At 40.4% G+C, this 14,145-nt stretch overlaps 1 pseudogene; it reads left to right on the top strand.

Moving 5' to 3' along the window:
* The first annotated feature begins 9,544 nt into the window (after positions 1-9,544).
* On the top strand, positions 9,545-13,836 carry LOC119804342 (annotated as a pseudogene).
* The last annotated feature ends 309 nt before the right edge of the window (positions 13,837-14,145 follow it).

Raw genomic sequence — 14,145 nt, 5'->3', positions numbered from 1 at the left:
AAATAATGCCCTCTAGAAAGGTGAAGTACCTCCTCTCACTGCTGTGCTGATGAGGTCCCTGATAATTTGTAACATATACACAATAAACCTTGCATTTTTATTAAAAAAAAAAGAATCAGAATTAGAAATTGGTCATAGAGGGAAATGAAGTGAGTAATGTGAGGGATGTCTAGGCAACAAGCGTTGTTTCCTCTCTTTGTGGATTCTGAGGACAAATCAGAAAAGGACCAGTGGCTTTACTCTATTTTTTTAAATTAGGAAATATTTGCAAAAAGAAATTAGAAGGCTATTTCTGGTAACATATTCTTACACTAGGTATTTTAAATCACCTGGGATCCATAAATGAAAGTTTGAATCCCCAGACTGCTTTTAACTAAAATGGCCTAGGAAACAAAGCACACACAGATGCACAACCCTCCAAGTTCAAAGAAAGGAATGCTCACGTAATGCTGGAATTCTGGTTCTTCACATGGCTTTTTCAGCTGACTCTAAATTTATGATGTGATAAAGGAAAAATAAAAACTGCATTGAAATTGCAGTGTAAGAGATTGCACAGAGACTGCTGTTTATAGTTTAGAGTTAATCTAATCTAGAGTAAGAGGCAAAGCAACTCTTTATTGAGAAATAAGCTAAAGTCAAACAAAAACAAATCAGATATTTGAGTTCAATTTTAAGCAAGCCCCTCCCAAATAAATAGATTCAAGAAATGTGGTATTTCACTGTTCTGTAGAGCACTGCACTCAACACTTCTTCATAGATGTAAAGTCAACCACATATAAGGTGCAAATGCAGAGCCCATTCAGATCTTGTTTAGTCCTTTATGGGTCTTCTTTCCATTTGCATCTAGATTTATGGTTTTAAATCCACCAAGTACAGCTGAGAGTTGAATTTGAAATGAAGTAAAACTAGCCTAAGTTTTACTGGAAAGGGTTTTATTAAAAGTAGGCACTAGTATTTCAGGATTCTTCATATTGACCTCTAAAATTCAGGTACCTGCTTGGGAAGGAAAAGTGAGATACAAATGGTTTATCCAAAATGTTTACAACATGAAAAAGGATGATTACAAAATTCAGCAAAATGCCGAAATGTCTTTGCATTTTGTATTAATGTCATCTCCTCCTGTTTTCCAGCATGTCTCTATTGCTCTCAAGAGACTCATCTTTAAGTAAGGCTACATGAAGTCTGCAGAGTAATCTATAGTGAGCTGACAGCCTATTGAGGAAATCCTGCCCAGTGAATATTTATGACACATCTGATTACATAGCAATGTATTGACTTTTAACTTTTATTATGATACAGTAATGAAGGCTATGTAAGTGCATATGGATGGCACAGACAAGAACACATTTTTTGTGTATCATGTCATTTCATTTAAAGATAGGAACTTCCTTCTTTATTAGGAACAATGCAATAATAGATTAGTTCTTGAAACTCACCAACAGTGAGTGTTTCTGTGGTGTGGAAATGATTGTCAAAATGACTAAAACTCCCACAGGGATGATGTAAGATATTTGTTCTGCATTTGACATGTTAATTATAAAGATGAGGAGGATCTCAGAACTACTTGATTTGTCCATGTATTTGACAAATACAGAACCATAATTAATACTAGAAATGTAGCCAATTAATGACCACTAAGTAATCAAACCATCTAGGACGTTAAGTGTTCCACCCTACAAAATTACCTCTGTAGATTGATTTTTGCATATTCTTTCTGATAGTCATTGTTCAAGAACCTGCTCAACTAAAAACAGCCACAAACACAATTAATAAGTTCAAAATGCAAACTATGCATTCAGAATGCTTGGCTAATAAAGAAAATTGAGTGTGCAAAGAACTTGAACATAAGGTTTGAAACGAGCCTTTAAAAAGGTAGCCTAGCACATAATCATTTGTGATGAGGAAAAAAAAACCTGATTTGTTCATGTTACCATAAAGATATTAGAATATGGGCATTTGAAAGCCTTCTTTCTTTTTCATTTTTCCAGATAAGATTATTTTCAAAAGTCTGAATTCCCACAGATCAAATTCACATCAAAGGAAATAAAGGTGTTTAAAGCACCGAGTGTGCAGTCCCTCCGGCAGCATAATCCTGTGACTAAGAGTTTAGCCATTCCAGCAGCATCCGGACAGCTGCACAGAATCCCAATCTGCCTGATGGTCTGTCAGCTCTCAGTGCTGCACAGCCTTCATACACTTTGGCACACAGTTTTAGCAATGTCTATCCAGGCTGGCTGCACTACTGCCAGAAAGAGCCTGGGCTTTTGGGGCCAAGGAAAATGGAATCAAAACCTGCAGGGAAGAATATATACCGTATTTACAATGAAATATTTTAAAACCATCCTGCTTTTGACTAATTTGAGAACATATCACATGATTCCCTTCAAAGAAGAGACTATTTTAGTATTCCTGTAAGGAGACTGAATATTAAAGTATTCAGTGCTTTTCTCTTTATGACTGTAAGTGCACTGAGGCATAATTCTCTGTGGTTTGACACAGATATGTATTTTGTAATGATAATGGTCAGTCTTTGCTAAGATAGAGGATGTTGTCTGAAATACTGATGAACCACCTTAATTGATTCTCTGGCATATTCTCGGATAGGTAGTAGTGTGTGGGTAGTAGAGAAGAGAAGCTAAATACTATAAGTCTTCACAATGGAAGTAAAACTTGCTTTTTAAAAATCATGTGTTTAGTTATTGTTACACCACGAAAAACATTTAATGTATAAGATAATTTACTAAAATAGGCAACACTGACAGAAATGTTTCATCAATGGATTTTTGGGGTAGTGGTTATTTTATTCACAGTACCACGGAAACAGAACTAAGCATGCCAATTTCCATGACAATCTATGTCCTCCCTGTGTTCAATAAAACAATAGAACATATATAAAAATTAAATCAATGCTGTAATCACCTGAAACATGAGTGAATCATAATTTTACTCCAATCTACATTCAGTTAATGTATTAAAATTATTTTCTCTAAATGGTTATCAGAAAAATGTGAAAAAGAGCACTAATATTTTGTAATATATTGTTGATAAAATATTCACATAAAATATGTATCTGCCTCTCTGTCATTTAACTACCTATTTCCAAGTCTGTCTATGTATCTAGCTCATGTTTCCTTTAAGAGCTCAGCATTTGTTGTTGACCTTAGAATACATGGAGGACTTTCTTGTTTAGGGTGGTCAGTCGTAATTTCAAATAAAAATAATTTATCCTGCAGTAAGGCAAGGAACTCTTGAAATTAGTTATAACTATTCATTCCCTTCAACCCCTTTTTTCTCTTTGAGAAATTATTTCCTTGTTTAAGTAAATATATTCTCAGGTATTTTACACCTACATCTCACTATAGATGTCAACATAGAAAGAATTAGTACTTACAGTGTAAAGTGTAAGGGATCATATTTTCCTCTTCTTAGGAGATCCACACAATTTTATAGTATATAGTAATGTATGATTGATAAATTTTTGTAACAGAATGATCAACATACATTAAGTATTTAGGGAGCCCCTACTTTGAGCTACCTAGAAATTGAGATATATTGGTAAACAAACAGAAACATTTAAAACATAATATTTTTAGTAATTATTTAGAAATTTTATTCAATATATTTTGATCATATTCATTGCCCCAAATCCTTATAGATCCACCCCATACCCCTAACCACCCAGCTTCACATTCTTGCATTCTTTCTCTATTCTCTTTCTCTTTATCTCTCTTAACCCTATTGTGTCTAGTTTGTGTTGTCCAACTACTCTTGCGTAAACATATACCCAGTGTTCCATCCTTGAAGAAAACTCTCTCTCTTCCTCCTCACTCTCAGCTCTGTCTCTCCCTCTTTGCTCATTCCTTCCCTTCCTAGCCCTCTCTTTCTCTCCCAAGAATATCCAAATAACAATAGCTTGGAATTGCATTTATCTTGAACTTATAGTAGTTTTATGTATGCTGTCACAACCACAGTGAATTCATATTTGTGATTGCCCTGTTATATCCAGAAAACCTTGTTTCCTTGAAGTCATGCATCATCTCTGGCTTTTGTGATATTTCTGCCCCTCTTCTATGAAGAGTCTTGAGGCTTGAAGGGAGAAGTCTTATATAGATATCCCATTTAGGGCCATGCACTTAGCAATTTATTATTCTCTGCCTATTAAACAGTTGTGCATCTCTGTGCTGTAAGAAGCTTTTCTGATGACAGTTGAGAGGCTTACTGATATATGGGCAGAGCAACAAGTCATTAGAAATGTCTACTTGGCAGAATAACAATAGTAAATTCTCCCTAATTGCCAATGTCATATCTAGCTACTTGCTTCTTGGCTTCATTAATAGTACCAGGTATGAGCTTTTTCTTGTGGAGTGGGTCTTAAATCCAGTCAGAAAATGGCTGGATACTTCCATAACATTGGGTCTACTGTTCTGAGGGCATCCCTACAGATGTCACACAGGGAAGTGAACCCCACAAAGAGATAAGAATGAAAAACTGATGTGGATTGACTTTTGTCAATCTGAATCAGACTTTGGGGAGTTTAATATTGGGTGGTTCATTATCTGAGTATTTAAAACACAATACAATTTTGGAAAATGTTTTCAGGCAATAATCAGTCAAATCAGTACAATTGCAGATGCACAGTAAAGTTTAATGTGTTTTACAAAGTACAAGTGATAGTGAAGGTGGGTTCTGTAGCTAAAAGACCCAGAATCTAATGTGGTCACTGACTGATAGCATAGAGGTCAGCAGGTCATAAAGTACATGAGACATCTTTTCTAATAATGGTTAATGGTCTAGGGATGGAAAAGTGTGGAATAATCATGTTGGGATATTAGGGTGAGGTCTATCCCTACAGAGAGCAAAAATGTCACCAGCTCCTTAACAACCTCCACTCTCAGATTTCGCGGTAGAACACAGGTATTTGGATTATATCTCCTCCATTGAAGAGATATTTCTGTGCTGTGGAATATTTAACTATGTAAAGAAGTGTTATATTTATGCTGTGAAATATTACTTTAACAAATATTCTGTGTAAATGTGTGTTACTTTTGTTTATGGTGACTTTGTTTAATTATGTAGCAATGAGTTGCATTTGTTTCACTTTGCCTGCCTTATGCACCTGATTTGTATAATAAAGAGCTGAAAGGCTGAAGGGGCGTGGTTGATTGGCAGTTATGATTAACAAGACTAGCTTTAATAGTGGATAACTGAATTCACAGAAAGCATGAGAAAGCTTGGGAAAGAATAAAGCATGCTTTTTTTTGGTAGCAGCAATTTCTCGGGTCTGTTCTGCTTGCCAGAGGCAAGCAAGCTCTCTCATCTAAGAGAGGCTTCCTGACTCAGCTTTAGCTGCAAAACCCTGCAGGTCTTTTAAGAGGTACTGCCATGAAATACTTAAATGATGTTGATGAAAAGCTGAACGCGTGTTTTTTGGTTTTCAGCTGTAGCAGGAAAAAAATCTGTGCCATTTTATAATTTCAGCTTTCCTGTCTGTCCTGCCAGAGCAAACTCTGACTCTTTCAGGCAGGCAGTCCAACTGAGTGTTGTCTGTGAGCAGAATGCTGCAGCTTGCTTGCTGGCAAGTACCTTGAAACGCCATAGAGCTGTGAGAATAAAAATGGCTACAGCTGGTACCTCCGCCATGAGGCTGGAAAGCTAAGGAATGGGCTGGATCCAGTCGCCAAAGTCATGGCTTTAGTTCTACTAATATTGTTTCATAAATTAAAGACTCATGTGGTCATAAAAAGAGAGATATACAATAAAAGAAAAATTCAAAGTCGAAGAAAATGTCTAAATGGTTTACTCTGTGTTAAAAATATTTGCAGGCTAAAGGTTAAAGTTCTTAAAGGTAAAAAAGAAAAAAAGAAAGTAGTTGGATACGGTAGTACACACCTTTAATCCCAACACTTGAGAGGTAGAGGTAGATTGACCTCTGTGACTTGAAGGTGTGGTAAAACACACCTTTAATCCCAATGCCCGGGAGGCAGAGACAGGAGGATCTCTGAATGCAAGGACAGCCTGGTCTACAGAGTTATTCCAGGGCAAAGATATACAGAGAACCTGTCTCAAAAAGTAAAAGTAAAAATAAAAGAAATAGAGGTTAAAACAATGCTGCACAAAGATGGAAAGTACACAGAGAATCTTGATGATGTATACTATTATGCTCTTTTAATTGTTTGAATGCTGAGGAAGGAGCAACAGCTTCTAAAAGATATTTGTTTATAAATGCTGCTAAACTATTCCAAAATAGATATTTTGAAAATACCTTGACTTTAAAATTTGGATCTAAGGACATGATGCTTTGGAAAAGAGTTTCTTCTTTTGTTTTTACAGCAAATGAGACCCTGTGGATTGCTTCTATTCCAATATGGTATGATAGACCATGCCCTCCTAAAAGGTTGCTGTGAACAACTTCAGAAAATTACTTCACTCAACTGCCAACTGAGATGAAGCTAGCACACAGGTTACACCATGAAAGATCTGATTAACAGCGCCCCCATACAGCAGGAAGCAGTTTGGAGAGAAATAACTGTGCCCATATTCCCAAATATTGTTTATAAATGTTCTTTTACATTTAAAGGGGGATATGATATAGGTATAAATAATTTGCATTGGTATGGATTTTAAGGTCAATTTTGTTATATGTATATGTATTTCTGATATTGATTAAGGTATTGTGGTTGTGTAGTTCATTTAAGAATGTAATGTTTAATTAGGAAATATAGGTTGTTAATGGATAATCATCGATAATATTCAAGCTTGTAGTCATGTTAGTTAGATTTTCTAGATGTGCATAGATATATTTCAGTTAGATAGGCATTCTTCATATCTTTCAAAGACTACAGAACATGACATTTAAATGTTTTAATAACTTAGGGCTTTTCAGGATGAGACATGTCTGCTCCTGGCAGCAACAATCTACTTCAAGTGAAAGATGGGCATCGAAGAGGCTCCTTATGGTATTTGATAGGCATTTGGGCAAGAAACTGCTCTTGCCTGGACTATTGCATAAACTGGACACAGAGAACCCTCAGAGAGAGGACTGCTAAACTTGCCTAAAGGTGAGATGATCTTTCGGGGTTCCTGATTCATGAAAGAGTCTGTGAGACATTCTGCAGGACACAACAGATACTGACTGAACTGCCTTTGAAATTTCCTGTCATGGAAATGTCTGCTGGAAACTATGGGCCTGTAGGCCAAAGATGGATGCCCCAATGGTACAGAGGAACTTTGGGTGACTGTCCAGACAGCGAGATGTCTCTGTCATTTCTAGAGTTTGGAAGTTGCTCTTTTCTTGTTTATTTAGGTAATATTATATCCTTCTGGAGTCTTTGATGGAGTTGAAGAATAGATAGTTATAATTTTCCTTAGTTATGATAAAAGATAAAGTAGATATCAATATTGTAACTATGATTCTTGCTTGATAACTATTTTGTTATATGTAATTTTACTATGTTAAATTTAAAGCCTTTCTTTTTTTGTTTAAACAGAAAAAGGGGAAATGATGCAGGACTCTCATTGGTTAATAAAGAAACTGCCTTGGCTTTTTGATAGGGCATGATTTAGATAGGTGGAGTAGACAGAACAGAATGCTGGGAAGAAGGGAAGTTAGGCAGATGTGATGAAGCTATGGCCCAAGATGGACGTATGCTAGAATCTTCCCGGTAAGCCACAACCTCGTGGTGCTACATAGATTATTAGATATGGGTTAAAGTAAGATATGTGAGAATTAGTTAATAAGAGGCTGAAACTAATGGGCCAGGCAGTGTTTAAATGAATATAGTTTGTGTGTTGTTATTTCGGGGCATAAGCTAGCCCGGTGGCCGGGAGCCGGGCAGGAATGCATCCTGTTCCTCCTCACTACAAAAGGCTAATAGCTAGGTAGAGATAGGATAGACCAGGTTGGTAGCAGAGAGAATAAATAGGAGGAGAAAACTAGGTTAAGAAAAAGAATAAGAGATGAAAGATAAGAGAATGAGAAGAATAAAGCAGACATGCCTGGGGCAGGAATCCAGGTAGACACTAGCCAGACAGATACAAGAAGCAGTGAAAATAAGATATACAGGAGGAAAAAACAAGTAAAAAGCCCTAAGGCAAAAGGTAGATAAAGATAAAGAGGTTAATTTAAGTTAAAATGGCTAACCAAAAATGTGCTTAAGCTAGGCCAAGCACTCATAACTAATGATAAGTCTCTGTGTCATAATTTGGAAGCTGATTGGAGGCTCAAAAGGAAAAGCCTGGTATATCCCTGCATGATTAACATGCCGACTCTCTTAGTGCTTCTCTGTGAGTACATGGACTTCTCTGTCTCCAAAGCTGTTCTGCCAGTGAGTGTGTCTTTTCAGGGAGGTCATTACTGTAGCTCATATGGTTCACAGCTACGTGATATTACTGATTACTTTTTATCCTCCACCACTATGAACATTGATCAGTAGAGATGGCACTTCCAGTAAGTAACTACTTGATTTCTACATGTTTATGACAAAAGCGAGTAGTGTTTTCAACAATACATTTTTACCATAAATTTCTGGACACAAACACCATTTGTAATAGCTTATAATGTTTAGGGTGTCTTTGGAATCTCATTGGCCAGCAGCTCAAAAGAGGTAACTCATTCCTGGTATTGGTAGTATATAATGGGTAGGTGAAATATTGTTTACCTATCATCATATGGTGACTCCATTTAGACTCCTTATATATGTATACATTTTAACAATCTTCTATGGTAGTAAGTTTTCATATGGGTTTTTCAAAAGGACTTTAGTGATAGTTAACCCTCTCCATATTCACTCTTCTACACTAGCTTTCTACTCCTATCTCACTTAGCTCTTTCTTTTTAGTTTTCTCCTTTAGGACACTATATTTTAATTCTTCTTTCATGCGATTTCTTCTCCTTACTCCCTATTCTCATACTATCCATCTTTCCTATGCTGACATTCTAAATGAAGAATATATGTCTAAAGCTTAAATGTTAACATCTGAAAGACCCCCACATACTTTTGCAGATCAAAGAGTAGGTCTTTGACAAAGGTCCCCACGGGCACCCAGACCAGGTGGCTTACATCGTCATCTGGGAAAGTCTGATGCGCCACCCTGGGTGGCTTCTTTTGTCACTCCCAAACCTCTTTTGAAAACCATAACACCGGCTTTGGACTCCCCTCAGAAACCTTCAGCTCCTCCTCCTCCTTCTCCCATACCCATGCTTCCCACCCCGGCTCCCAAAGGCTCCAAATCCTCCTACCTTTACCCCGTCCTGGAGAAGGATTCCCCCTAAGTCTGTTAAACCCAAACCTGTGCTTCCCTCGATGATTCAGTTCTTACAGATTTGCTTTCTGAAGAACCCCCACCCTATCAACCTCCCCCACCGGCCCCTGTCCCGGGTCCGGCAAGCCCGGGAAATGAAGAACTAGAGGGACCTGACAGCACAGTCCCTACTTTGGGCAGAGGAAATGAGGGACCCTCAGATTCCCCAATTGCCGGAAGGCTCAGAGAAAGAAGGGAACCAGCTCCCTTGGAAGGGACCTCTAGGGCTTTCCCCTAGGGTCAGATGGGGGAACCAGGGAACCAGTTTCAATACTGGCCTTTTTCTGCCTCTTTTCTATATAATTGGAAATCCCATAATCCTTCATTTTCTAAAGATCCAGTAGCCCTTACTAATTTAATCGAATCTATCCTAATAACACATCAGCCCACTTGGAATGATTGTCAGTAGCTCTTACAGGTCCTCCTGACCTCAGAAGAAAAACAGAGGGTGTTCCTGTAAGCAAAAAAAAAATGTCCTGGGCGATGACGGGAGACCCATCCAACTCCCCAATGAGATTGATGCTGCTTTTCCCTTAACGCACCCTGAATGGGACTTTAATACTGCTGAAGGTAGGAGACACCTGCGTCTTTACTGCCAGTTACTCATAGTGGGCCTCCATGGCACTGGATGCTGACCTACCAATTTGACTCAGGTAAGACAGATTAACCAGGGATCAGAGGAAACTCCAACTGCTTTTCTGGAGCGCCTAAAAGAGGCCTATTGCATGTATACCCCCTTTGATCCAGAAAGCAATGAGCAGCAGGGTAATGTGTCAATGGCCTTTATTTGACAGTCAGCTCCAGATATCAGAAATAAGTTGCAAAGACTGGAGAATATGCAAGATTATACTTTGCAGGATTTATTGAAGGAGGCAGAAAAGATATTTAACAAAAGAAAAACGTCAGAAGAAAAGGAAGACTTAGAAAGTTACAGGAGGAAAGGGAAGATAGACTTAAGAAAGAACTAGAAGAAAAAGAAAAAGAACGAGATCGTAAGCACAATAGAGATCTCAGTAAACTCTTGGCCACTATAGTGCAGACCAACTCAGGCTCAGGGAGGCAGGATAGGAGGGGAGACAATAGAAGGCCACGGGTAGATAGAGACTAATGTGCCTATTGCAAAGACAAAGGACATTGGGTCAAAGAATGCCCTAAGAGACCCAGAGACCAAAAGAAGAGACCCTGAAAGCCTGCCCACCTGTTGGCTTTAGATGAAGATTAGGGGAGACAGGGCCAGGAGCCCCCCCTGAACCCAGGATAACTCTATAAGTTGGGGGGGCAACCTGTCACCTTTCTAGTAGACACAGGGGCTCAGCACTCAGTGCTTACCAACACGCAAGGACCTTTGAGCAGCAGAACAGCCTGGGTGCAAGGCGCCACAGAAGGAAAACAATATCACTGGTCTACTGAAAGGAAAGTACATCTGGCATCAGGTAAAGTCTCACATTCTTTTCTACATGTGCCTGATTGCCCCTACCTGCTCTTGGGAAGAGATCTATTGACCAAATTAAAAGCTCAAATACATTTTGAAGGGACAGGGGCCACCGTGTCAAGCCCAAATGGAGCTCCTCACCAAGTTCTTACACTCCAATTAGAAGATGAATACCGGCTTTTTGATCAACCTCCTAAATCACAGGGGGATTTAGAGTCCTGGCTTAAGGAATACCACTTAGCTTGGGTGGAAACTGGGGGCATGCGACTGGCTATACAACAGCCACCCCTCATCATAGAACTAAAGGCAACAGCTACCCCTGTCTCCATCAAGCAATACCCTATGTCTAATGAAGCATATCAGGGAATAAAGCTTCAAATAAAAAGACTTTTGGACCAAGGATTATTAAGCCCTTGTCAATCCCCTCGGAATACCCCTCTGCTATCTGTTAAGTAACTGGGCACAGGGGACTACCTCCCAGTCCAAGACCTCAGAGAAGTTAATAAACGGGTGGAAGACATCCACCCCGCAGTGCCTAATGCATATAAGCTACTAAGTACCTTGCCTCCAACACATCCATGACACACGGTCCTAGATTTAATAGATGCCTTCTTTTGCTTGAGACTGAGTCCTCAGAGTCAATCTCTGTTTGCTTTCAAATGGAGAGACCCTGAATTGGGTATTTCAGGACAGCTAACCTGGACCTGCCTGCCACAGGGGTTCAAAAAACAACCCAACTCTCTTCGACGCGTTCCTTCACCATGATTTGGCAGACTTTCAAACTAGGCATCCATTGCTGATCCTGCTCCAGTACATGGATGACATCTTGCTGGCTGCCTCCACTGAAAAGGACTGTCGAACAGGTACCGGGGCTCTCCTACAACAAGTTCTAGGACAGTTGGGGTACTGAGCCTCCACTAAAAAGGCCTGAATTTGTCAAAAGGAGGTCACCTATTTGGGATATAAATTACAAAATGGCCAACAGTGGCTGACAGCCGCACACAAAGAGACTATATCCCGTATCCCAACACCCCCAAACCACTGCAAATTACGGGAATTCTTGGGGACAGCTGGGTTTTGCCGATTATGGATCCCGGGGTTCGCAGAGATGTCAGCACCCCTTTGCCCGCTGACCAAACAGGATACTCCCTTTGACTCGACTGAAAAGCAACAACAGGCTTTTGATGACATTAAGCAGGCTCTTCTTTCCTCACCGGCTCTGGGCTTGCCCGATATAACTAAGCCCTTTGAACTCTTCACCCATGAGAAACAGGGCTTTGCTAAAGGAGTCCTTACTCAAAGACTTGGGCCATGGAGACGCCCCATTGCATACCTGTCCAAGAAATTAGATCTGGTTGCTTCAGGATGGCCCCCTTGCTTGAGGAATATAGCCGCTATTGCAGTCTTAATCAAGGATGCTACTAAATTAACTCTGGGACAGCCACTGACTATTCTGGCACCCCATGTCATTGAATCCTTAATTCATCAACCCCCGATCACTGGCTGTCAAATACCCATGTAACCCACTATCAGTCCCTGCTTCTGGATGCCAACAGAATCAAGTTCGGGCCTGTAGTCGCCCTGGACCTGCCCCTACCGGAGGGGCCCGCATCCCATGACTGCCAACAGATCCTTGTGGAAATGCATGGAACTCGACCTTATCTGAGTGATCAGCCTCTGAAAGATGCGGACTCCACCTGGTATATGGATGGCAGTACCTATCTACTAAATGGAGAGCGACGGGCGGGAGCTACAGTAACAAACGACACCCAGGTAATCTGGTCCAGTGTTCTCCCTGGGGGTACCTCTGCCCAACATGCAGAACTCATTGCTTTGACTCAAGCACTCCAGCTGGCAGCAGGTAAGAAGCTTAATGTTTATACTGATAGCTGGTATGCTTTTGCCATGGCCCACATTCATGGAGAAATATATAAAAGCAAGGGACTTTTGACTTCGGAAGGAAAGGAAATTAAAAATAAGACTGAAATTCTGGCTTTACTGAAAGCCTTGTTCCTCCCCAAGAAATTAAGCATAATGCATTGTCCCAGGCATCAGAAAGGAAACAGCCCAGAGGCAAAAGGGAACCGTCTGGCCGATGGGACAGCCAGACAGGCAGCTCTTGGGTCCCAATTATCAATGGTCACCATCTTATCAGAGACTGAGAAGAATACCCAGATCCCTGATTGGGATTATGAAGAAAAGGGCCTGGACACTATTCAAAAACTGGGAGCAGATTATGACCTGAACCATAACCGTTGGGTATACCAAGGAAAGACTGTAATGCCTGTCAAAATGGCTAAGGAATTAATTGACCACCTCCACAAACTGACTCATTTAAGTACAAAAAGGTGAAAGCTCTATTGGAACGAGAGGAAATGAGTAAATACCTCCCAAATAGAGACACTCTCTTACAACAGGTAGTAAATAACTGCAGAGCCTGTGCTCATGTTAATCCGGGAAAAGCCAAGATTGGCCAAGGAGTCCGCCTTAGGGGACAATGCCCTGGAACTCATTGAGAGATTGATTTTACTGAGATCAAACCTGGTATGTATGGATATAAATACCTCCTAGTCTTTGTAGATACTTTCTCTGGATGGGTTAAAGCCTTCTCCACCAAGCATGAGACAGCAAAAATGGTCAACAAGAAGCTCTTGGAAAAAATCTTCCCCAGACATGGGATGCCTCGGGTACTGGGGTCAGACAACGGGCTGGCCTTTGTCTCCCCGGTAAGTCAGTTGGTAGCCAAGCTTCTGGGAATTAATTGGAAATTACATTGTGCGTATAGACCCCAGAGTTCAGGACAGGTAGAAAGAATGAATAGAATGATTAAGGAGATTTTGTCTAAATTAACGCTTGAAACTGGCTCTAAAGATTGGGTGCAGCTCCTACCCCTGGCCTTGTACCAGGCCAGAAACACACCTGGCCCACACGGCCTGACTCCATTTGAAATTCTATATGGAGTCCTACCTCCAGCCATTGCTTTCTTTGATGCTGATATCTCTGACTTTGCCACCTCCCCTTCCATGCAAGACCCTCTGCAAGCATTGCAGTTGGTGCAACAAGAGGTTTGGAAACCATTGGCAGCTGCTTACCAGGAGCGATAGGAAACTCCTTTGAGGCCACATCCCTTCCAGATCAGTGACTCCATTTGGGGCTGGAAACATCAGACTAAGAACCTTGAACCCGGCTGGAAAGGACCCTACACCATGCTTCTGACCACTCCCATGGTGCTGAAGGTTGACGGAATTGCTGCCTGGATCCACACATCACATGTCAAAGCAGCCCAGCCAGGACACCTCACCGAAAATCAGAACCCAGGGTCATCATGGAGTCTCCAATGCTCTCAAAACTCGTTAAAGATAAGACTTGTCAGGGCTTAGCATTGACGCTAACTCTGGCCCTCCTTGCTTTAA

This window comes from Arvicola amphibius, chromosome X (genome assembly GCF_903992535.2).
Source record: "Arvicola amphibius chromosome X, mArvAmp1.2, whole genome shotgun sequence".
Classification (NCBI taxonomy): Eukaryota; Metazoa; Chordata; class Mammalia; order Rodentia; family Cricetidae; genus Arvicola; species Arvicola amphibius.
This window is presented reverse-complemented; position numbering and strand designations above follow the sequence as displayed.